Source organism: Lutra lutra, chromosome 13, assembly GCF_902655055.1.
Source record: "Lutra lutra chromosome 13, mLutLut1.2, whole genome shotgun sequence".
Lineage (NCBI taxonomy): Eukaryota > Metazoa > Chordata > Mammalia > Carnivora > Mustelidae > Lutra > Lutra lutra.
The window spans coordinates 13,542,673-13,565,850 of NC_062290.1; the positions used below are offsets into that span (position 1 = coordinate 13,542,673).

At 41.6% G+C, this 23,178-nt stretch overlaps 1 long non-coding RNA gene and 1 pseudogene across 2 annotated transcripts in view; one reads left to right on the top strand and one right to left on the bottom strand.

Moving 5' to 3' along the window:
• The first annotated feature begins 4,987 nt into the window (after window positions 1-4,987).
• Window positions 4,988-6,109, top strand: LOC125083750 (glucosamine-6-phosphate isomerase 2-like; annotated as a pseudogene).
• An 11,267-nt stretch (window positions 6,110-17,376) lies between these two features.
• Window positions 17,377-23,178, bottom strand: part of LOC125083366 (uncharacterized) — a 32,211-nt gene continuing 26,409 nt past the window's right edge. Inside the window, exon 3 of one of the 2 annotated variants that reach the window (XR_007122253.1) lies at window positions 17,377-17,646. This is a non-coding gene — a long non-coding RNA (uncharacterized LOC125083366). Of the gene's footprint in view, window positions 17,647-22,141; window positions 23,042-23,178 lie in introns of those variants that run through there. The other variant, XR_007122252.1, reaches the window with a different exon arrangement.

The following is a 23,178-nucleotide window of genomic DNA, read 5'->3' on the forward strand; positions in this document are numbered from 1 at the left end:
CTCATGCATATAAAGCTCTTGGCACACTGCCTGGCATCAAAAAAATACTCAGTTAATTTTATTTGCTTCTCACTATAATCACAAGGGCCATTAAGTGATCATTAGCAATCTTTTTTGAAATCTATGCAATCTATTAGAACAGACATCTTTCTCTCTCCCATTCTCTCTCTTTCTCCCTTATTATTAGTTACCAGTAGCATTATTCTTATCTACAAGGGCTGGATATTGGGAAAATCATGGAAAGATCCAAATGGGACCTTTGGTGCGAAATGCTGGGAGTGTTGGGATCCGTCTGGGACTTTTCCAGGGCTCATGAGCAAGAGCTGAATGTCACAAGATGCCAGACAGCAGGAAAGTGAGCACCCGCCAAGACCTGGAGATAACTTTGGAACTAGGAACCGAGGCTGCATTTTGCTGGCACTTCCTTGTAATCTTTCCTGATAAACTTCTGCTTCTTTGGCATGTGGGTTGCTAAGGTGACGGGATGACAGGAGGGAATTGGGCAACAGATGGTGCTAATATATTTAAACTTGACTAGAGTTTACTCCTTCGAGGTAAAGCTGTAACTATATACCAAGCTGCTAAGATGCCAGTGAGCATTGTGAGCTTAGACTGGCTTATCTTTCCTACATTTCCTTGGGACCCAGAAAGACACCACTTGGGCCCAGCACTAGTAGGGTTTGGTGAGGAATGGGGAGTGCTGGTAGCAGTAAGAGTTTGCTTATTAAAGGATCTGGTTTTTGTTTTTTTTTTTTTAAAGATTTTATTTATTTATTTGACAGAGAGAGATCACAAGTAGATGGAGAGGCAGGCAGAGAGAGAGAGAGAGAGAGGGAAGCAGGCTCCCTGCTGAGCAGAGAGCCCGATGCGGAACTCGATCCCAGGACCCTGAGATCATGACCTGAGCCGAAGGCAGCGGCTTAACCCACTGAGCCACCCAGGCGCCCCAAGGATCTGGTTTTTATTGTGATGAGAATTTCACAGTTTATACAAATATCAAATCATTATGTTGTATACCTGAAATTAATGTTATATGCCAATTATACTTCAATAATAATAATAATAATAGGCCCCTCCCCCCAAAAGATCTAGAACATTTTACCCTAAGCTCTAATATTGAGATTTGGAGTTCAAAACTTGCTTCTTCCACTTAGAGCTCTGTGTCCTTGGATATGTTCATTTACTTCTGGAACCTTAGAAAACAGGACAATAGCATCTGTTTTCACTATTTCAGGATTGTTGTAAGAATCCAATGGAGGAGGGGCATCCGGGTGGCTCAGTTCTTAAGAGTCTGCCTTCAGCTCTGGTCATGATCCCAGAGTCTGAGCCCCATATTGTGTGTAGAGATGACTTAAAAATAAAATTTAGGGGGGCGCCTGGGTGGCTCAGTGGGTTAAGCCTCTGCCTTCGGCTCAGGTCATGATCTCAGGATCCTGGGATCGAGTCCCACATTGGGCTCTCTGCTCAGCAGGGAGCCTGCTTCCCCTCTCTCTCTCTCTCTCTCTGCCTATTTCTCTGCCTACTTGTGATCTCTCTCTCTCTGTCAAAAAAATAAATAAAATCTTTAAAAAATAAAATAAAATGGGGCGCCTGGGTGGCTCAGTGGGTTAAAGCCTCTTACTTCGGCTCGGGTCCTGATCCCGGGGTCCTGGGATCGAGCCCCATGTCGGGCTCTCTGCTCAGCGGGGAGCCTGCTTCCTCCTCTCTCTCTGCCTGCCTCTCTGCCTGCTTGTGATCTCTGTCAAAAAAAAAAAAAAATTTGTAAAAAAATAAATAAATAAAAAATAAAATAAAATAAAATTTAAGGCGCCTGGGTGGATCAGTGGGTAAAGCCTCTGCCTTCAGCTCAGGTCATGATCTCAGGGTCCTGGGATCGAGCCCCGCATCTGGCTCTCTGCTCAGCGGGGAGCCTGCTTCCCCCCCGGCTCTGCCTGCTTCTCTGCCTACTTGTGATCTCTCTCTCTGTCAAATAAATAAATAAAATCTTAAAAAAATAATACAATAAAATAAAAAATTTTAAGAGTCAAATGGATGAACAATTGTGGAAATGTGTTATTTTTAAAAAAATTTTTTTTAAATTTATTTGACAGAAATCACAAGACCCTGAGATCATGACCTGAGCCGAAAGCAGAGGCTTTAACCCACTGAGCCACCCAGGTGCCCCTGGAAATGTGTTATTAAATGCCACACGTCATAACAATATTATGGTGCTACCTAACTAACTACTAACCTTGGAGTGAGGCTTCAAAAACCTTTCAGAGAAAGGTGCTGCTTCCTGCCTCCCAGAATGAGCTGAATGAACTGAATTAGAAGGTGACACTCCCCAGTAATCCAGCCATTTAATGAGCACCCCAAATAAAAACTCTGGAAAAGGGGACCCCTGGCTGGCTCATTTGGTGGAGCACCATGACTCTTGATTTTGGATTGACGAGTTGTAGCCCCATGTTGGGTACAGAGTTTACTTAACAAAACAAAACAAAACAAAGAAAAACGTAATTTTTAAAAGCCTGTTAATTGCCTTCTCTCCTAAGTTTCTCAATACAAATCACTACACTTAAAATTAAAACTGTAGAATTAAAAGTTCACCCAATGTTTAAAATGACAAGCCTGGTCATTTATTTATTAAGAAAACTAAAATAGAGATTGGAAGTAGTGCAGGTCCCTTCAGACCTTACCTAATTAGAAAGAACCAAGTGATAAAATTCAGTGACACTTCAAAAATACTACCTACAGGAATAATGGTATGATCTGTAAGCCACTTTGGCTTATCTCTCTGAATGATGCCATTAGCAAGTCAGAGTAAAGTTGCTAAATATTTTTCAGGTTGATTTGTCAACATAATAAAAGATTTACAGACCGTGCCTCAGTTTCCTTGTATAAGTATTATGAGTTGTTACCAGGTAAAGGTCAATGTTTCTGTACCCAAGGTTACAATTTTTAACAATGTGCCTCTAGCTATGAGAAGACTTTTTTTAAATAAGGAGATTAAGACAGAGAGCTTTTAATTTGTATTTATATGATTAATTTTTGTCTTTGAATATTTATTCTATCATGTGACATACATAAATGTTGTAAGGACCTGAATTTGCCTGATCCCGTTAATAACAGTAGAGCAAGTCAAATTTCAACCTGCGTGAAGGTCATAGTTGCCCAAGATCATTTCTTTGAAACATATGCTTCCATTTTCTACCTGTTGTGTCTTCAAAGATGCCACAATATGAACAGAATATAAAGGTATATTTCCAACTCTGCAGGTTATTTTTCAGTTCACTGAAACCTAATACATAGATTTCATGTAGAACATCCTAAATTAAGATTTAATTATTATTAAGGTTTAATCCATTTTTTTTAATTGAAAAGGAAACTTTTTTGCATCATATGCTGTATTTTACAAGGTTTGCAACAACATTTTCAAAGGAATTTTCCTCTCCAGGGGCACCTGAGTGGCTCAGTGGGTTAAAGCCTCTACCTTAGGCTCAGGTCATGATCCCAGGGTCCTGGGATCAAGCCCCGAATTGGGCTCTCTGCTCAGCAGGGAGCCTGCTTCCTCCTCTCTCTCTCTCTCTGCCTCTCTGCGTACTTGTGATCTCTGTCTGTCAAATAAATAAATAAAATATTAAGAAAAAAAAAAAGAATTTTCCTCTCTGTATGAATAGTCTTTTTTCTTCTTAGTTACACAATAAGTGGAACTATGTAAAAGAAGCTATTGGTTTAAAAATACATGGCAATATAAAAGGCTTTTGTTTTCCCTTGCTTTGAGGAAATTCAATATAGTGGTGTAGCAAGGTTGGCAGGGGTGCTCCCAGCAAGAAAAGGAGGCCCCCTTGCCCCACTTTCAAGTGTTTGAAACAACTTGTATTCTAGGCCATTTACTATGTGTGACGGTTCCATCCTTGAATTAGAATATTTTGCATAAACAAAGAGAGCCCCCTCCCGTTTAATGAAGTGTTCCGTAATATATATGGGAATTAAAAATAAGATGGAAGCAATTCGTACTGCACCGTGTGCGTGTGCCAGATTCTTGATGTCCCAGAACACAGTCCTCCTCGGTGGTTGGATGCGAGATATTTCCAGGCCTTGAGTATGGTTATTTGGATGCTCTCTGTTAATAAAGACATGCAGATTACCTCTCCACATCTGCTTCACTGTCAAATGACTCATCATTTTTGGCTGTTACATTAATACATGTCTGTATCAGCACAAAGGAGCTAGAAAATCATCATGATGACGAACAGAATATGGCAGTTTACTTTTAAAAAATAGAAATGGGCCATCTATTTGTATGCCAAGGAGTTTGGGGCGTTATGATGAGGGATAGAAGCAGGAAAACATTCACCTTTAGCCCAGTAGGCAGACCTACAGCCTGCGTGGTTCCCTTGAGGATTGAATACAGCAGGCTGCTAAATTCTTTTTTTTTTTTTTTAAGATTTTATTTACTTATTTGACAGACAAGTAGGCAGAGAGGCAGGCAGAGACAGAGAGGGGAGGAAGCAGGCTCCCCGCTGAGCAGAGAGCCCAATGCGGGGCTCAATCCCAGGACCCTGGAATTAATGACCTGAGCTGAAGGCAGAGGCTTTAACCCACTGAGCCACCCAGGCGCCTCAGGCTACTAAATTCTTAAAGGGTCTCCTGACTATCTCATACATAGTTAATACCGAACTGAGTGATAAGCACGAGAGAAATCTTGAAAAAGTAGTCTTATGATTGGAAGTTTGAAGAAGACCTTTATGATCTAATACTCCCTGCACGTCCCCTTGCCCTTGAGCTCTGAGTGTATAACCACCAGCTTCACACAGCAGCATACAATGTCTCAAGAACTCTCTCTTGTCAGCTGGGGTGCCCAACCCTGCAATAACTGTATCTAAAATTGTAGCCTTCCCCAAGTTACTCTGTTAATAATGGGAAGTTCAGAAGCTGCTGTGTGTGTAAGTGATTATTCACAACTCTTGCCAAGCAGGGAGAAGGAAATCAACACAGCTGAGTAATAATGTGGGATAAATCAGGTGAGTTTTTTCTCTGAAAATGTTATCAGGGGTTCCTGCTGCCCCAGCATAAGAAGAGTTCATTGGTCCATCAGAGGCTAACATACATCGTTAGCGTCTTCTAAACAAACAAACAAAACCCCACACCTTATAGTTGTCAACAGAACATCACAAGAATAGAGACCTCTCTTTTATTATTTTTTAAAAGATTTTATTTATTTATTTGACAGAAAGAGATCACAAGTAGGCAGAGAAGCAGGCAGAGAGAGAGGAGGAAGCAGGCTCCCTGCTGAACGGAGAGCTGGAGGCGGGTTCAGTCCCAGGACTCTGGGATCATGACCTGAGCGGAAGGCAGAGGCTTTAATCCACTGAGCCTCCCAGGCGCTCCTAGAGACCTCTCTTTTAAACATGTGGAGACACTTAACATGGATGAACACATAGAATTTCCCATCAATTGTCCTGAAAGCTGCCATTTGTCGGTGAGGAATAACTTTTTTTTTTTTAAGATTTTATTTATTCATTTTACAGACAGAGATCACAAGTAGGCAGAGAGGCAGGCAGAGAGAGAGAGGAGGAAGCAGGCTCCCTGCTGAGCAGAGAGCCCGACGCGGGGCCCGATCCCAGGACCCTGGGACCATGACCCGAGCCGAAGGCAGCGGCTTTAACCCACTGAGCCACCCAGGCGCCCCAGGAATAACTTTTTTAAGCATATTGATATAGATCCAAAAATGCTCATATCCTGGAGGGGAATCCTGCAGATTTACAAAGAGAATGTGATGCATTTGAAAAGAAAATAAAAGAAGCTGGCAGAGTGGAACTATTTGTTGGAGGTAATGATTCTCATAATAGGCACACACAAGGCATTTTCCCTCTACACAGCAATGGAAGGAGTCAATCACGTGTGGACCATGTCATCTTTCTAGCATCATCTCTGAACTACATTTGCATATGATGAAGATGCTGCTTTAGAACTAAGAGTTACTACTGTAAACCACTTAAAGGTGTTTTTTTTTAAATTTTTTATATTTTTTTTCAAAAATTTTTAATCCTTTTATTCACTTAAAGGTTAAATGCATGTGCACGATAAACTTGTAGGTCCACTATAAGGTATGGAAGAAGGAAATTGAAGGAGACTGGAGAAAATTGCTGCTTGAATGAATAAAATACTTTTTAAAAGAAGTAGATGAACTTCAGCTTTGCAATGTAATGGAACATAGGGAATTTTTAAGCTTGCTATTTGTGTAAGAAAAGATTTTATTATTCATGTGAGACAGAGAGATACAGAGAGAGAGAGGGGGCATGAGCAGTGGGAGTGGTAGAGGGAGAGGGAGAAGCAGACTCCCCACTGAGCGGGGAACAGGACTTGGGGGCTCCATCCCAGGACCCTGAAATCATGAGCCCACGGCAGATCTTTAACCATCTGAGCCACCCAGGCACCCTGAGATTACCATTTTATAAAGTTCAATATCTATACATGAAACCTTCCATATTTGGAATGCATCTATTCTACACCAGGGCTTAGGAGAAGTAATTGGCTCTCACAACTGATAAGCTGTTTATTATAAACATTTTATTTAGAAATAAACTTTATTGTAAGTAGCTAGTCTAGAAACCAGCACAGAAATGTATAGAAAATTTAAAAACTCACTTTAAAAGTGGAGATTGTGCACATCAAGTGCCATTTAAGACATGACTCGAGTGGCGTAACATACAAAGATTTTTTAATTATACGCAGACACCTCAAAACTTTCAAGTATTAGTCAACTATCATTGCAAACTTCAATTTTGGAATAATATCTTTATATTTTATCTGTACTATACACCAGCCTTTCTGCACACGACTGTCTTAGTCATCTTCCTACAGTGCCATCTGGACATCCGAAGTCCAGCTATATAACACTGGTAAAGGAAATCTGAAGAGAAGACAGTGCCAAAACGTGCAGTTTATGTCCTTTTGAAAAATGTATATAGTGCATATTTTTGGTGCACCTTCTTCTTCAGCACTTCTTCAAGAAACGTGCTTTTAGCAACAGCTTTCTGACCAAGGGTCTTGCCCCCATGCTTTAATAAAATTGCCTTTTCTGCACCAAAGAAAAAAGAAATGTGCTTTTATTTTTATTTAATGAGTTAGGTTCAGGCCTTAATACAAACATCTTGGCTATTATGAGCTTCATACCAGTAACACACTAAGGACATTTTTTTTTTTTAGGAGAATTTTCTCATTATTGTTAAACTTCATAAATGATTAACCTTATTTCTCATCCATAAAAATGTCTAAAAGGGGGGGTGCCTGGGTGGCTCAGTGGGTTACGCCTCTGCCTTCGGCTCAGGTCGCGATCCCAGGGTCCTGGGATCGAGCCCCGCATCGGGCTCTCTGCTCAGTGGGGAGCCTGCTTCCTCCTCTCTCTCTTTCTCTCTCTGCCTGCCTCTCTGCCTACTTGTGCTCTCTCTCTCTCTGCCAAATAAATCTTCAAAAAAATGTCTAAAAGGATATGATAGAATATATATAAAAGGAATCACTGTAAACTATTTTAGATTGCCATGGCAACTTGCATCTTAAGTTGCAAATGAAAGTACATTATTTTCGACCTTTAACTCAAATAAAGCTCACATAAACAAAAAGCTAGCTGGAAGATCTCACTACAGAAGCGGATTCTCCATTCCCTTTTCGGAAATGCTCCACTCTACCGCTAGAGGGCACCATGTGCATACTGGGCAGGGAGAAAGCCAAAGGCTTACTACATACATCGCCTCTTGATTTTTTTCACTAAAGGAGTAACCCCGTCAGTGTGGGTATGAGTGGACGTCAGAACTGGGGGATAGGCTGTTAAAGCACTTCTGTGCAACTTGAACCTTTTTTTTTTAATGAGGGAGATGGGGGGCAGAGGGGCAGAGAGAGAGAGAGAGAGAGAATCTTAAGCAGGCTCCATGCCCAGCACAAAACTGAGGCAGGACTCGATCTCACAACTCTGAGATCGTGATTTGAACAAAATCAAGAGTCAGAGGCTTAACAGACTGAGGTGCCCCAGCTTCAAACTTTTTTATGATGTCCCTAGTTACAGCAGCCCCCTAGAAGAGCCTGAGTTCAACCTTGATTCAGCTGGAAACAGAGTGTAATTATGATTGAATGATTGTTTTTACAGATTGCTGACAGTATGTACAAAGAGTTAAGAATTGAGGAGGGTCCTTTGTGTTTGAGACAGTCTTCTTCAACAAAAATCAGACCAAGCCTGGGAGTCAAAAGACCTTTTTCCACTCTCAGTTATACCAATCTCTGAATAATGCTTGTACAAATTAAGAGGGGGAAGATCTTTTCTTTCTTTTTTTTCTTTCTTTCTTTTTTTTTTTTTTTTTTAAAGGGGGATGCCTGGGTGGCTCAGTCAGTTAAACATCTCCTTTGGCTCTGGTCCTGGTCCTAGGATCCTGGGATCTAGTCCCAAATCAGGCTCCTTGCTCAGTGGGGAGCCTGCTTCTCCCTCTAACTCTGCTGCTCCCTCTGCTTGTGCTCTCTCACTCTATCTCACTTGCTCTCAAATAAATAAATAAAATCTTTAAAAAAAATTAAGAGACACAACTGAGTTCCATATACAAATATTTGGTTTAAAATAATAGAATCAGGGATGCCTGGGTGGCTCAGTTTGTTGGGCGTGTGCTTTCAGCTCAGGTCATGGTCCGGCTCCCTGCTCAGCAGGGAGCCTGCTTCTCCCTCTGCCTGCTGCTCCCCCTGCTTGTGCTCTGCCTCTCTCCATCTCTGATAAATAAAATCTCAAAAAAAGAAAGAAAGAAAGAAAGAAAAAGAATAGGTTCGTACTTTTAATGCATAGGATGTTTAAAGATTTTACTCCAGGGGTGTCTGGCTGGTTCAGTGGTAAAGCAGTCCCCCTCATGTTCTCTCTCTCTCAAGTAAATAAATAAAATCTTAAAAAAAAAAAAATCACAAATTATTTGACCTGGAAGGGATCAACAAATCCAAATCCCACATTTTATAGATCAGAAGGCTGAGACCAAGACGGATGGGATTGGATGACCTAAAGTTCTCCCACTGGTCACACAACTGGGTTCAGAACCCAAATCCACTGACCCCGACCTCTTTCGCTTGTTACAGCATAGTGCTTACGGCTCAGGTTTTACTCTGAGCTTAGCTTTCTTTTCTTTTCTTTTCTTTTTTAAACTTATACATTATATTGAAGTCTTGGTTCCAAGAAAAGTCAAAATCTTAAAACAAATAAACTAATCTTTCTTAGGATTTTCTTTCCTCACCTCAATTATAGAAATACTTTTCTCCCTATATGTAGAATAATCAATCAATATTAAAGTATTATTGATGGCAAACATTTTAATCTAAATGATAAACATCTCAGAAATATAGTGCACATATTTTTATAAAAGTGATTTCTGTAAATATTGGAAAAACCATAGGTAACATTATACTTCTTTCTTTCTTTCAATTGGCTTTGTTTTATTTTATTTTTTTTTATTTAAAAGTAAGCTCTATGCCCAAAGTGGGGCTTGCTGTACCAAGAGTCACAAGCTCTACTGACTGAGCCAGCCAGGCACCCTTATCCTTGTTTATTTTAAATAAAACACAACAGGGACACCTGGGTGGCACAGCTGGTTAAGTATCTAACTCTTGGTTTTGGCTCAGGTCATGATCTCAGGGTGGCGGGGGTCGAGCCCTGCTTTGGGCTCCAAGCTCGGCATGGAGCTGGCTTGAGATTCTCTCCCTTTCCCACTCTGTCCCTCCCTCCCACTCATGCTCTGTCTCTTTCTCTCTAAAGTAATAAATAAATAAATCTTTATTTTTAAAGGATGCATTTAAAATAAAACCAACCATAGAACTTTTTAAAAATTGAGATTTGGGGCACCTGGGTGGCTCAATCATTGGGCGGCTGCCTTCAGCTCAAGTCATGATCCCAGGGTCCCAGGATCAAGACCCACACCACGCTCCCTGCTCCACAGGAAGCCTGTTTCTCTCTCTCCCACTCCCCCTGCTTGTGTTTGCTCTCTGGCTGTGTTTCTCTCTGTCAAATCAATCAGTCAATCAATCTTTAAAAATAAAAATAAAATTGATATATCCTATCATCTCCCCTTCTTTGGTAGAAAACATAAAGAAGGGGTGCCTGGGTGGCTCAGTGGGTTAAAGCCTCTGCCTTCGGCTCAGGTCACGATCTCAGGGTCCTGGGATGGAGCCCTGCATTGGGCTCTCTGCTGGGCAGGGAGCCTGCTTCCTCCCACCTCTCGGCCTGCCTCTCTGCCTACTTGTGATCTCTGTCAAATAAATAAATAAAATCTTTAAAAAAAGGAAAACATAAAGAAATGTTTTTCTCCTTTACCATTGAGGGTTTTCTTCTCAGTGCAACCCTTCCTGAGACATACTAAATTCTAACTAGAATGCATTTTCCAGCTCAGCTATAGGGACTAGGAATCCCTAGTCCCTTAGGAATCCCTAAATCATTCTCTTGGGCACCTAAGCTTAGTAAAACAATCTAGCTATGCTCACTCCTAGTTATTGAAACCATCCCACCAACCAGAAATGCCATGGTCCTCACTCTCTCTCTCTCTTTTTTAATGATTTTTATTTTTAAATAATCTCTACACCCAACATATAATGGGACTTGAGCATACAACTCTGAATTCAAGAGTCACACATACTCTACCAACTGAGCCAGCCAAGCAACCCTCTCACTGGCTTCTTTTAAGTAATTCTACCAAAAAGATTTCGTATTTTTCTTTCCCATCAGGTTAAAAAAAACTACTCCAACAATACCCCTCCTAATAAAACACAAAATACATTCCCTTTTTATCAAAATAATGCTACAGAGAAGAATTTATCTTGACTTTCCTAGTGGCATTCCTGATACTCACAGAAGTAAACAATTGTTGGAAATTTCTTTATCATAACTGCAAAAGGCAAGATGACCACTTTTTTCTCTTAAAACAAACAAACATATATAAGGGTTATCTGCTCTGGGATAAGTATTATCAACAGAAAACAGAAAATAAATTAAAGATGGCATCATGGCTTTTTGTGTAATTAACAAGAAAACAAAAAATCATATGTGTAAAAATAGCCCAAGTATGATTCTCTTCATCTGGGAACCTGACAGTCCATACTTTTGTAACCTTAGCTTGGTCTAAATTAAGAAAATGTAGGGTGCCTGGCTTTGCTTAGTCGGAAGAGAATGGGACTCTTGATCTCAAGGTCATGAGTTCGAGCCCCATGTTGGGTGTAGAGAGTAATAAAAAATAAATAAATAGGAGCACCTGGGTGGCCCCGTCAGTTAAGCATCTGCCTTCTGCCCAGGTCATGATCTCAGGGTCCTGGGATTAAGCCCCACATCAGGCTCCCCACTCAGTAAGGAATCTGCTTCTCCCTCTCCCTCTACCCCTCCTCCCTGTTCATGCTCTGTCTCTCATATAAATAAAATCTTTAAAATAAGTGAATAAACAAACTTTAAAAATTAAGGAAATATATAGCGATCCACAACCTACATTGAAGTGTAATGGTGGACATTTTTCACTTATCACATTTTTCACTTATCACATTATCAAAGATTATAAAAAATTATCACATTATCAAACTCCCCATAGTAGTGAGGACACTGAGAAATTTGCTAATGGTCTACATTGGTGGAAATGTAACTTGCTATAACCTTGCTCAAAGGGAATTTGGCAGTGGATATTAAAACTTAACTAGAAACTAGTCATTACTTTGACTCAGCAATTTTGTTTTCAAGGATTTGCTTATGAAAATAACCAGTTAGATAAGAAGGTTTCCCATTCATTCCTTCAAATAACAAAAATATCCAACAATAGGGGAATACATATACGGTATAAGCATCAGATGGGATACAATGCAGCTGCTAAAAATATTGTTAAATAAGGTCTAGTGGTATACAAAATTGTTTATATTTTAAGGAAAAAAGCATATATAAATACATGTAGAATCCACATTCGTATGTTTTAAAAGCTATAAAAAGTATATAACAAAAACTTTCTGATAATTCCCCTGGAATGGTAATCGAATACACGGCATTATTTTTCTTCTCTATATTTTTGTGTACTGCCGAAATTTTCTACAATAAACAGGTAGCGCTTTCTAATTAAGAAAAAAAAAATCTTGGGGCACCTGAGTGGCTCAGTCAGTACAGCATGCAACTCTTTTTTTTTTTTTTTAAGATTTTATTTATTTGACAGATAGAGATCACAAGTAGGCAGAGAGGCAGATAGAGACACAGAGGAGGAAGCAGGCTCCCGGCTGAGCAAAGAGCCCAGTGCGGGGCTCCATCCCAGAACCCTGAGACCATGACCTAAGCCGAAGGCAGAGGCTTTAACCCACTGAGCCACCCAGGCGCCCCACAGCATGCAACTCTTGATCTTGGCCTTGTACATTTGAGCCCCACACTGGGTGAGATAGATTACTTACAAATAAAATCTAAAAAAAAAAAAAAAAAAAGCTTTGTTTTCTTTTCCTTTCTTCCTCTTTTTTTTTTTTTTTTTAATCCAGGCCTTTCTCAACTGACCGTCCAAATGCAATAATGACAGGAATGTAGTAGGAGACAGTTTGCAACAGTGTTTCAATTGTGTTCAGATCACACTTGCTGCTGCACACTCGTGCAGACCCTTTGTCACACTAGCTCTCGGTCTCCGCAGAGCTTCCTCTCCCTCAGCAGCATGCAATCCAAGGAGGAGGAGGGCCTCAGGGCGCTGGCCCCCAGCCACCACGCCTTCCAAAACCCTGTTGGAGGAGCAGAAAGGCCAATTCCCCACTAACAGGCAGATGGTAAAACATCCTCTTGGCTCTTGTAAGTTCAGCCATATTGGTGCAGACACAGCTGAAAAAAGGCAAGCAAGTTCTGCAAGGCCAGGCAAAATTAGTCCTCGATCAAGGGAGAGCCATGCCAGCTGGCATTTCCTGCCATGCCCTCAGCCTGTTCAAGGCTGAGAAATTAAGTGGATGATGTGCAAAGTGAGGCCCTGAACTGGGGACCTGGGCATCTCAGCTGGTGCAGAGGTGAGCTTCGAGCCCTGTGACTATGAAACTGTGCCCCACAGGGTTAATGAGGTTAAAACCGGCCGGAGCAAGACCCCCACTGATTCCCCCGCCTTTTTGCAAGGGAATGTGAATCTTATCTTTTGGAGGCAAACAACAGGAAGAGCTCCAGGCCAGCTTAAGCCAGTGTGAGCCTGACCACAGACTCACACCTGTGGGGATAGACCATGGGGTGTCCACAGTTACCCCTACCTCATTGTAATGTTAAAGACTCCACCCGAGGGGAGCACACGCTTCATTAACACAATATAGGATGCCTGTGTGGCCGTGTGTCCCCAGAACCCTGCACAGCTTTATGCTGGCCTTTACCTGCAATGACAAAAACTCCCCTTTCTGACCATTCATCTTAACCCTAAATAAGAGAAATGCACTCACCCTCACTCAGGGATCCATGGCTTTGGAAGTTAGTGCCTGTGATCTTCTTTTCCGCAAATAAAGTTCCTTAAGTGTGACAACTCCACCTGGTGTAGTCTCTCACTTACCAATTACCAAGGAGCCAACTCAGCTTAGCTCAGTTACAAAATACGCTGTCAGGAAGCAGAAAGAATTCCACAGAACGGCGAAGTGGAAGGAATTCTGGATTGTGAGTCCCGGGTACCATTCTCATGTCTCCCTTTCCCTCTCTCTAAATTCTAGTTCCTTCTTCTAGAAAATAGTGGGATGGATGGAGGGGGGGGGGTGGGTTGATAGAGGAAATGAACTGTAAAAGTTGCTTCCAGCTTTCCAAACCATGATAATGATTTTTTTTTTAAAGATTTTATTTATTTATTGGACAGAAAGAGATCACAAGTAGGCAGAGAGGCAGGCAGAGAGAGAGGAGGAAGCAGGCTCTCTGCTGACCAGAGAGCCCGATACGGGGCTCGATCCCAGGACCCTGGGATCATGACCTGAGCCCAAGGCAGAGGCTTTAACCCTCTGAGCCACCCAGGCGCCCCCATGATAATGATTTGTAATGAAGTGATACAAAATACATTTCATTCAATACAAACTGTACCTAGCAAGCAGGAGCCAAGGGAAAAACAAAACAAAACAGAACAAAACATTGCCTATCCACAGGACTCACAGTCCAAAGCATTGACAAATTTCCCAGTTCCAATATATATAACTGTTGACTACACCATTTATTTAAGAGAATATTTTTCAGGGCGCCTGGGTGGCTCAGTGGGTTAAGTCTCTGCTTTCTGCTCAGGTCATGATCTTGGGGTCCTGGGATTGAGCCCCGCATCAGGCTCTCTGCTCAGCGGGGAGCCTGCTTCCCCCTCTCTCTCTGCCTGCCTCTCTGCCTACTTGTGATCTCTGTCAAAATAAATAAATAAAATCTTTAAAAAAATTGGTAAAGCGACCTTAGAAAGAATCAATTTCATTTCAATCCTTTCATGTTACATAAAGCAACTGTGATTCAGAGAGGTTGAATAGGGCCCTGAGACCCCTAGAAGCTATTTTTTTTTCTTTACATATGCCCATAGATAATTAGAAAATGTAACGTGCTTTCCTGAGGAAAAAAAATTTTTTTCCTAAATCCTGTGGAAATTATTTCGATTTCTATTATTTTGAATCTTCTATTTTCTTCTTATTGAAATTTGACTGCCATTACATAAAGTCTTTCCAAAAAAGAATCTGGCATTTTGGCTACAAAACCCACTTGATCCTTGCCCCTGCTTCTTTGCAAAACCCATTGTGACTGCTCCAAGTAAACTTAGAATCTCCCTTTCTGTGTGTACAGGCCATGCAGCCTGTTTTCTCTGTTTTTCTAACCACCTTGGCTAGTTAGAAAAAGTGCTTTCAACTTTAGACAAGCCAGGCTTGGTTCATTGACTCCAGTCAGACAAATACCTTCTCTGGAAATCAAGACTCTGGATATGCAAATGTGTGCAGGGCAATGAGACAGAAGGAAAGGGCCCTCGTAGAGAATAGAGAGAAAGCAAACTAACACTTATCCCATGCTTTCTGTATGCCCATGGACTCCCCTAATCTTCACAACAATGCTGTGAATTAGATATTATTATTCTAAAGGTGAAAAAGTCACCAGAGAGCAACTTGCCCAAAGTCACACGCCCAGGAGATGATGGAGTTGAAATCTGAACCCAGGCCAGTCTGCTTGCACATTCTTTCCAGTAAATCAGCCACATTCTTGCCCAATCATGGTCTTCACCACTTTCAACGGATGGACGGGGTACCTCTTGATGTACAGCAAGCAAACAAAAGCAACAAAGAAAACAATACCGCCCCCGCCCAATTCCTTTAAGATGGTATAGTCACACATTTGGAGAAAAGCAACCCATTATGCAATTCACTAGAAAGTGCCTGAATGTCTAAGAGGTGTTACCAACACGTTGTGCTTCAATTGTTAAGACTCATCCCAACTAAGGTGAGTGATGCTTCAGTCCTTCCTAATAAGATTTTCTTGTTTCATTATGCATTATGATTCTTGTATCACGAGACAGAGGAACTTAATGGATAAAGACAAAGAAGAGCTGTATAGATTTTATTTCTATAAAAACTTCTCTCTAAATCCAATCTCCTTGTAATTGATCAAGCCATTTTTGTGGCCTTTTTCAGATTAAAGGTTTTGTGTTCTCCTTCACCTCCCATCTCTGGCTTTTTTTCAAGCATTTTTCCAGTCCACTTACAGTTCAGAACAGATGTAGATGCTGGCCTGCTCCCAGAACCTTGCTGCTAAATCATGACTCCACCGTTCCCCATGGACCGAGTAGTGCCAAAGTAGAAAATGACTTCAGCCCACAGCAGAATCTATGTTGTTGCCAATCCGGTTTAAGCCCAAAGAAAGCAATTCTATTTGCAGCACTTTTCTTTTTTTTTTTTTTTTTTTAATTTCCAGTTTATGCCGAGAAGGTATAGTACATCACATTTTGATGATTTATACAGTACCTCTTAAGGCCTGTCTCTCCCCCTATGGCCCCAACATTGTCATTTATCAATTCCCCAGACTGGAAGAGCTGGGGCAGGGAGAAAAAAGCAAAGTCTTCAGGATATCAGAGATAAGCAGATCAACAGGAACTCAACAAGAAAATAAAATGGATCTCTTAAAAAAAAAAACAACAACGGGGCGCCTGGGTGGCTCAGTGGGTTAAGCCGCTGCCTTCAGCTCAGGTCATGATCTCAGGGTCCTGGGATCGAGTCCCGCATCGGGCTCTCTGCTCAGCGGGGAGCCTGCTTCCCTCTCTCTCTCTCTCTCTCTGCCTGCCTCTCTGTCTACTTGTGATCTCTGTCAGATAAATAAATAAAATCTTTAAAAAACAACAACAACAACAACAACAACAAAAAAAAAAAACAGGGCGCCTGGGTGGCTCAGTGGGTTAAGGCCTCTGCCTTCGGCTCAGGTCGTGATCCCAGGGTCCTGGGATGGAGCCCCACGTCGGGCTCTCTGCTCTGCAGGAAGCCTGCTTCCTCCCCCCTCTCTCTCTGCAAGCCTCTCTGCCTACTTGTGATGTCTCTCTCTCTCTGTCAAATAAATAAAATCTTAAAAAACAAAAACAAAAAACTGCAAATCATTTAAAATACGAAGAAAGTAAGAGGATATGACCCGGAAGATTGATATGAGATACCTTTGGCTTACTCACATGTAATACTGTCAGCTGTATCATTTCTCCATCACTGATGGGTACAGGAAACTGCACTGAGTTGATCAAGAGAAGATGACAAAGGGAACAGTTGTCAGTAACTTAGCCCGTTATTACAGCAGAACTACCCCCAGAAAACCCTGGGCTTAAAAAACTGCAGCATTCAGGTAACAGTGGAACGCAGAGAGACCAAGAAGTACTGTTACAACGTCGGATTTCGGAAACAGGTGGAGAATATCCATCGTGGGGAGGCCTTGACCCGGTGAAGCCGAGCATCTTCATTACGGATCAAGCAGAAGTACCAAATGGTCTCCTGGTGACAAATTTGGGGCATTAAAGAACCGGTCTCTTCAGGGTTCCCCTTTTCACTTGCTTTAATATATTTAGGTTTCTAGAGCTCTGACATTTCCCTAAATAGGCTTATTGATCTCATTCATTTATTCTTTCCCCAAATATGTGTTGAGCTCCTAGTAGAGTCAGGCATTGTCTGAGGCACTGGAATGGAGTACCGAGTAAGGAAGACTGGGTCCCTGCTACTATGAAGCTTTCATTTCAGACTCACACTTCTTATGCTCCCAACAAGGAAATGTTAAGCATATGGCCTATCTCATCACTGTAGAAAATACTCAGTCCCTTCAAGTTGTAGATGGGGGGCCCAGAAATGCAAGAGCATCTGGCCCCCGGGGCCCAAAGAGACAGGGTTTAGCCACCTGCTGCTGACCAAATCCAAGGGCAGAGAGACACATGGTGGAGAAAAAGGAAAGGAATTTATTTCAGGAAGGCCAACACCAGGAACACAGCGGACCAGCATCTCAAAGACAGTCTCCAAAGCGTGGAAAATACTTCTAGGTTTATATAAGAAAATGTGGGACAAAGGTCAGTGGGTACATGCTGGTGGGCAGTAAAGGTCAGGTCTATCTTTGTCTTGGGGTCAGTCATGCAGGGTCTTGCTGGCTCAGTGCAGTCCTTGTTACTTGAGGAGGCAGTTTCAGTTCCCATCACGGGATGCTTTGCCCTTAGGGTCTTTTGCCTGAGTTAAGAGATAAGCTGGAAAAAACTTAATCAATTAGAAAGTACAGACTGAGGTCAAGATGGAAATAGCTGACGTTTCCTGAAAGTTGTACTTCAAAGTGAGTCTGTATTACTGCCAATAATTTTTCTTCTTTGAGGAATCCCTTCGTTCTTTTTTTTTTTTTTTTTTTTAATTTATTTATTTGCCAGAAAGAGTACACACAAGCAGGCAGGGAGGCAGGCAGAGGCAGGGAGAGAAGCAGGTTCCCCGCCAAGCAAGGAGCCCGATGTGGGGACTCGATCCCAGGACCCCGGGATCATGACCTGAGCCGAAGGCAGAGGCTTAACCCACTGAGCCACCCAGGCGTCCCTCCCTTCGTTCTTTAGGCACAAAATATATGGTCTTAAATGGTAGTAAAAAACAAGCAATGAGAACTTAGAACTTTTAGAAGAGTCACTTATTACTATACAAAGTGCTAAGCTTGCCATCCCCCTAAAATCTCCACAGAATGAAAACATAAAAATCCCAAGAGATATACACACCCACCACTAGGGGCATACGGGTCTTTGACTTAAATAACTCTCAAGAAATAACTTGTTGCTTCTATTAACATTTGATGAACTTTGACAAGTTAGCACAAATGGTTCAGTGAAATGACCTGTCTTAACAGAAAGCCAAAGCAAAGGAAGAGAAAATAAAATGTAAAAGAAAGGGAGCAGAATATGCTACCTTAAAATATGCCTCTTTGGCATAAAGATTATTTTAGGCTGGTTAGTTTTGAGAAGCTGCAGACATAGAAGGAGAAATTCACCTTTTCTGAGGGACGTTTACATTTATAAGGAATACCGCCATTTATAAGGGTGTCTCCCTTTCTGTATGAGCAAGAGAAGACAGTATCCAAATCTCTAGAAACTTATCAAGGAAAAGGTCTGACTTAAATCTACATAACAACCTTACCCTTTGTTTACTGTGCTTTTTCCGGTAGCCTCCCATAATTAGTTTCCCTGCCCTACCCAAACATCTTTCTTTTGTCATTAGCCGATGATGGTTTTTAAGGTGGTGGCTGGAGCCATTTCAGGGAGTTACCCAGTCTTCCTGGTATCTGCATGCATACGGGAGGTATATATGTTATTATATTTCCGATTGTTTTTCTTTCGTTAATCTGTCTTATATTACAATGTGGTATTGGGGAGGAAAAATAATTTCCCTCTACCCATCTAAGTTCTTGGCCAAGACCACACCCCCCCACCCTTAAATACCATTTTCAGCGTAAGACAAAAGAAAGATGTAGGAGGTAGAAAGCCAGTTATGGGAGCTTACCAGGAAAAGCATGGTATACAAGAGTAGGATTGTTATGCAGATTGAAGTGATGTCTTCTCCACTGATGAAAGTTTCCCGAATTTTAAGTCATCCTCTCCCTGGTACAGACAGACACCCTCACAAATGGCAATGTCCCTTATAAATGTAAATGTCCCTTACAAAGAGTAACTTTTACTTGTTTTCAGAGTTTATCTTGTGTCTTCAGTTTCTTAAGCATACCCGGCTGAAGATACTACTTATGCCAAAGAGGCGTATATTAGGGTGGCATATTTACTCCTCTTCAAGATTCTCAGCCAAGAACCTAGAAGAGTAGTGAAAAAAGTATTTTTCCTCCCGTACCCAAATCTCTTACAAAGCATATTGAAGTAAAGTGTATCTTTTTATAAATGAGAAATCTAAGCCTTCCAAGAGATAAAGGAACTGGTTCTAAAACACAGAAATAGAGTAGGGGAAGGAGGGGTGCCTGGGTGGTTCAGTGGATTAAGCATCTGCCCTGGGCTCAGGTCATGATCTCAGGTCCCCATGGGGCTCCCTGCTTAGCAGGGAGTCAGCTTCTCCCTCTTTCTCTTTGTCCCCCCACCCCCACTCATGCCCTCTCTCTCTCAAAAAAATAAATAAAATCTTTTTTAAAAATTGAGTAAGAGAAGGAGGTCCCTCTGGTTGGAGGAGGTCTATAAGACAATGATGACCACAGGATTTCAACTTCTCATCAGTAATGGCTCACTTCCTCCACATGTGGAAAAGGTTTAAAAAAAAAAAAAAAAGAAAAGAAAAATTGAGGAGAGTAGACAGGAACCAAGCTTCAGCTGGGAACAACAGGAAGCCACAGCAAATTCAGAGTCATTGTAGCCACTGCAAATGGCAAAAGGTGAGGAACCAGCACGGCCTGGCAAACAAATGTATGTAGGAGGGCAAGAGGTCAGAAATTGGGATTATAGGCTCCAGGGTACAATAATGATAAGACTTGGGGGACTCTGTTCTTCAAGATCTTCTGAGTTTAGTATAAGACACAGACTAATTGTACTAGGTGAGAAAAGGGCACAGGAGTCAAAATGAGAAACACAGTCAGCCCAAGGGAGTCAGGTGATTAATTCTGTCAAAAAACACAGGCATCATATAAGAGGTATTATATGCTGGGTATTGAAGTATAAATAGGAGTTTTCCTGGTAGACAAGTGGTAAAAACCACAACATTCCAAATTAGTGAATACTCAAGTGCAAAAGTAAAGAACTACAATCATGCATTATGGCGAAGCTTAAACATCAAAGAGGGAAACTATTAGGAGATGAGTCTGAAGTAGGTAAGCCAGTGAAGTGTTTTGTTTTGAAAATAATTTCAAATTTACAAAAAGTTGCAACAATAAAAAAGGGGGGGGTACATAAAACACTGGCATACCATTTATCCAGGTTTGTCTTTTTTTTTTTTTTTTTTTAAGATTTTCTTACATATTTGAGAGAGAGAGAGCAAGAAAGAGAGAGAGAGAGCTCATGGAGGCACATGCACTAGCTGGGGGTGGGGTTCACAGAGGGACAAGCAGACTCCCACTGAATGCAGAGTCTGCCCTTAGGGCTCTATCTCAGGTCCCTGAGAGAGAGACCTGAGCTGAAGTTAGACATACACTTAACCAACTGAGCCACCGAGGCACCCCCAGATTTGTGTATCATTAACATTTTGTCTCATTGGCTTTATCATTCTCTCTTCAAATACACACACAACACACTGATTTTTAGCACCCTTTGACAATAAACTGCATACAGCCATTGATGTGATTTTGTTCATGGGAAAACATAATCGGATTTGTATTTTAAAACGATCGCTCATGGAAGGAGAGAGACTTTCAGGAAGACATTGTGGAGGTCTGGAAGTAAAATAATGAGTGATTAAAGAAGGATGCATCTAGATTCTATGCATCATAGATTCAAGAGAGGAAGAAGCATTACCAGTTGGATGCACTATCTGAGACACAGGGAAGATGAGGTGGAGTGTGGGATTTAGGTCCGGGGAACTGAGTAGGAAAAAGTCCTGCCAAGATAAGATGATGATGACAACACAGCAACATGAATTACTGACATATATTAGATGCTAATTATATACTAAACATTCTTCTAAAAGCTTTAGATTATAGGGGCCAAGGGCAGACCACCCCAAGATGGACCACTTTGTCAGGAACATTATTTTGAGTTAAAAGCAATCAAAACCCAGCAGATTCAGGAAATGGCTCTTTATGAGCAAACTTTGTTTTCCAAACATCTCTCATCTTCCTCCTAATGGTATCCTCAGACCTTACCCCCTCCTTAGCTTAGAGTCAACTTTAGCTTAGGTTCAAACTCCCCCAGAAATGTAGTCTCGGGGCACCTGGGTGGCTCAGTGGGTTAAGCCTCTGCCTTCGGCTCAGGTCATGGTCTCAGGGTCCCGCATCGGGCTCTCTGCTCAGCGGGGAGCCTGCTTCCTCCTCTCTCTCTGCCTGCCTCTCTGCCTACTTGTGATCTCTCTATCAAACAAATAAACAAAATCTTTAAAAAAGAAAAGAAAAAAAATATAGTCTCAACTGTAGCCAATGAGTCAGTGCCCATGAGTGCGATAAGGGCCCTCTTGGTCTCATAAAGATAACGTAAATCTGCATAAGACCCCTTGCTCCCCACCCCACTCCCCAAAGGAAAGCCAGCTTGCTCTCAACAGTCCTTTTCTTTTGCTAATAACTTTCTCGCTCCACCCTCCTTCTATGAAAATACTACTTGCTAGATGGGATGCTGCCTGATTCCCGATCATTTAATGAAGACAATTAGACTTCAAACTTCCTCTGTTGAATTTTTGTTATTTAACAATACCTATTACATATAGTTTTACCTCACGCAGAAGAAAATTAAACCCCAAATACCAAAGAGTAAAAGATACTTTCAACCACATTTTCAAATTATATGAGACAAAATTAGGTATGAAAATGACAAATCGATTTATTTCTATTTTTATTTATCTATTTATCTATTTATTTATTTAAAGATTTTATTTGTTTATTGGACAGAGAGAGATCACAAGTAGGCAGAGAGGCAGGCAGAGAGAGAGAGAGAGGAGGAAGCAGGCTCCCCACCAAGGAAAGAGCCCGATGTGGGGCTCGATCCCAGGACCCTGGGATCATGACCTGAGCCGAAGGCAGAGGCTTTAACCCTCTGAGCCACCCAGGTGCCCCTATTTCTATTTTTAATATTCAAAATGGTTTTAAAACAACTGAGATGGCACTTGGCATCTCCCAGGCGCCCCCTTGTGGCTTGGTTTGGTGATTCCCAAATTTATCTGATGGACAGAATCTACCTGGTGAACTTTGTGAAAAGTTTCCAAGGCTGCAACCACAAGTGATCAGAACAGGGTGGGAGGAGACCTAGCTATCTCTATATTTTTTAAAGCTCTCCAAAGTGATTCTGATGACCAGCCACTGTAACTGGGAGCTTGAAAATTTCCCCCTTTCCCAGTTCACTTGGAACAAAGTCAGAGACAAAGTTTTTAGAGCCAGAAAGAGAAAGACAGCATTCCGCCCCATTGTTTCATTTTACATGTGGGGAAAAAAAACCACCAAAACTGAAAATGAGAAAGGCCTTGCCCAAGGTCACAGAGGATGTAAATGGCAAAAGCAAGAGCAGAGTCTGACATCTCCTGCTGGCTCTAAACTCAGCAAGGTCAATTAGAACAATTCAGTCTGGTCCAGTCCATCCCCACATGTTTACCCCTCAACTCAGTGAGAGCTCCAAGACCCTACACCCTACATCACTTCAGAGCGAGAAGAGTACAGCCAACAGATACCCTTTGGAGAGAAATACTTCCCTTTTTAATATTTAATGTCTTAAAGATTGGTTTTAAGGAGGCACAGGGAATGAAGCAGGATAAAATGTTCCCTAGAGGAAAAGCCACGTGAACGGGCAGAGTCTCTCCTCTTTTCCAGGATTTGTGTATGTCGGATATTTTACATGTTTTGCCTGTTGTTCCACATTTAACATTTTATTCTTCTGGGTCTTGAAACTTGAAAGTGCAGGTGCAAATGCAGCCTTCTGGGCAGAGTATGCAGGAGGGTAACAGGAAAAACCCACTTTCCAGTCTGACCCTAGACAAGGATTGGTTAGTTAATACACGGAAAGGGACTACAGCATAAGCAAAGTGCTGAATGAGGAAAGGAATTTGCAAAGTGGAAACAGGCCTGGGAAAATGTGTCTGCCTCGCCATTTTTGCAAGGTGCAGTGC